Source organism: Leuciscus leuciscus (genome assembly GCF_965113295.1).
Source record: "Leuciscus leuciscus genome assembly, chromosome: 22".
Taxonomy (NCBI): domain Eukaryota; kingdom Metazoa; phylum Chordata; class Actinopteri; order Cypriniformes; family Leuciscidae; genus Leuciscus; species Leuciscus leuciscus.
This window is the reverse complement of record NC_138746.1, coordinates 24,863,467-24,866,425: the sequence shown is the minus strand read 5'-3', so window position 1 is coordinate 24,866,425 and position 2,959 is coordinate 24,863,467.

The following is a 2,959-nucleotide window of genomic DNA, read 5'->3' as shown; positions in this document are numbered from 1 at the left end:
GTATACGGTTTTAGCTATTCCATATTTTGTATCTTGCTTTAAAATACACACATTGTGTTACATGCAAACACAATGCGTGGTCATAGTTGTCACGGCGTTTGATATATTGCGCCGTATTTAAGACATGGGATTCTTGTTGTTTGGAAGCGAGAACCACTCATCTTTAACATTAAAGGTAATAGATCTCCAGGGTGAGATTTTTATCGACATTTCTCATTACCAACCTATTGGTGTTTATGGCGTCGGTCATAAACGGCTCCCTGTGGTGCTGTGTTTTATGAAGAGATCAGCTGTCAGGGCATATGCGTTCAAATCTCTGCAGGATGCAATGACACAGGTCAGGTTTAAATGGCATGAGAGAGGGAAAAAGAGAGAGAGAGTACTTCACTATAGGGGAAACTGGGGCTAGTTGTCACAATGATTATGTCTCAGTAAATGTAAGAGGTAAAAATAAAGTGAAGACGATAAAGCCATGCAAAAACCGGCAATAAGTGGGTAGGTTTCAATCAAAAGGTTGTGTTCTCAGAACAAAGAGATTTAAAAAAAATATTAGGTTGGGCAAGTTGTCACATGTGTTTAATATATTGTAATTGTATTAACCATCTGGTGTTGTGCAGTCATTTTTGACCGAGAAATTGTAAAAATACCTTCATTGGAATGGTATGAAAATCCTGACTTTTGTGGCAGTAGCTACAGTATGTGAAGAAAAAAAAAGGACTTGATTCGAAAAAGCTAAATGGTCGTTAAAAAAATAGTCACACTTGTGTTGTTCACGATCAGAAATGACCAGCATATAGGAAATGTATGGGAAATATGAAACAATCTACAAATCATCTACGATGCAGTTAAAAACTCACTCGCAGTAAAGGGGTGAAACTCTATAACAAGTTGCAAATACCTGAAATAACATCAATAATTCAGCCACAATGCAGTAAAAAAAAAAAAAAAAAAGGGACAGCAAGGAAGGGGTTACATTCTAAAACATTAAGGCCTGGTTTTACAGACAGGGCTTAGATTAAGCCAAGATTAGACCTTAATTCAATTAGGACATTCAAGTAGCTTATAAACGTGCCTTAGAATAAAACATTACTGGTGTGAGCCTTGAGACAAAACAAAGGCACTGACATTTTAAGATATGTCAGTGCAAGTTGCTTTCAGTTAAAACAACTCAAACATGCATTTTAGTCTGGGACTAGCTTAAGCCTTGTCTGTGAAACCAGGGAGTAATAGTACAAAACAGACACACACACTCACTTACACACACTCACAGACAAACACACACAACACACTATTATACACACATACATTAACTGGTACGGCTGTATAACAATATGGCAAAATTGAGCCAGAAGACTCAAATAAGTCGTTAAAATCAGATCAGACCCAGATTGATTAAGCTAAAAAAAAAAACATTTTTAATTTGGTACATCTGTATTGAATTTTGATGTTATCCTATGTAGCGAAGTGTCTTTCTCCGTGTTCTGGCTTGACTATAGTTAAAGCAATGGAAAAACTGACACTTCAAATCACCATTTCAAACAAAAAAATATCTAAACCTTGACAAAAAGTAGTCCTGTCTAAATAAATATCCAAATCTGCAACCTAATAAAAGTAGGTTTTATGTCTAAAAACTAATATAGAATTTACAAGCCTCTTAATATAGCCCTATATATATGTATGTATATTGTATAGGAATCATACACCAACATACACGATGACATTACAGAAGTTTGTCTTTTTTTACTCCAACCAGATGACACTAATCTGCCTTCAAAGGCACTGTCTCTATCTTAACATCTTAACATGAAATACAGCTTTAATAAAAAAAAGAAAATAAAAAAAAGAAAGAAAAGAATATCCTATTATTTTCAATGGGGAAAAAAAAATCAATTATTGCATTTATATTAATTAGTAACAAAATTCTCTCAAAATACATAATAAAAAAGAAAAATTATTATTGAACAAAAATATACAGTAATTTTACAGAAAATAAAATATTTAATGTTTCAATAAAAGTCTTGAATCAGTCAATAAATAGCAAACTGTGACAACTTACCCAACATGCCCCGCTAATCGATATAAGGTACAGTTCTATATATAGTGTGTAATCTTTAAACCTACACAGTATGTGCTTGTGCAAAAATTGAATCCACTCTGAGAAAATGTTAACTGTGAGGATCAAGATCCTTAGACAAATAATTAAACAACTGTGCTAGTCCTCACTAAAAAGAGGTTCATTAAGCACCAAATAATGTGTTCATTCAAATGCCAAAAAGGATTGGGGAAGGTGCTGTAACTGTAATTCATCTTTTAGCAGTGTCTTGTTAACAAATGGTACTTCCAGGGCAATTTCTTGCTCAAATTGCTTACTAATCTAATAAATGAAATGTCTTAGCCACCTATGTAGCAAACACAGGTCACAGAATGGTAAATTAAACTAGCTATACCATGGGCTAATATCATGAAATGTAAATTCCTGCCAACACTACGACTTTATACAGCATATACCTCAAAATATTCCGCTCAATGACAAACAAATAAGACTTTCAGGAAGTTGAAACTGTTTACTGGCCCCTTGGACATATTTGAGTTTGTCAAATATGTTTCTCAAACGTCTTTTTTCTTTTATTACATAAGCATAAGATACTGCTACTTATATCAAAATATAAACTAGATTTACAATTCATGTCACCTTCTCGATGTTGTGGTTGACAGGTTGTTGCTAAGCGGTTGCCAGGGTGTTGCTAAGCGGTTGCCAGGGTGTTCTGGATGGCTAATTACTGCCTCGAGTCAAAAAAGTGGTTTGTTCAAAATAACTAACCCTAAAATGAGAAGTAGTAACAGTGACACATGCCTTAGTAAACAACACTGAGGAGTCCATATCACTTCACAGACCACATTCCCAGCCATTGATCAGCCAATCAGCGCTCATTCCACATCCACCGCTGAGAAAAGCACA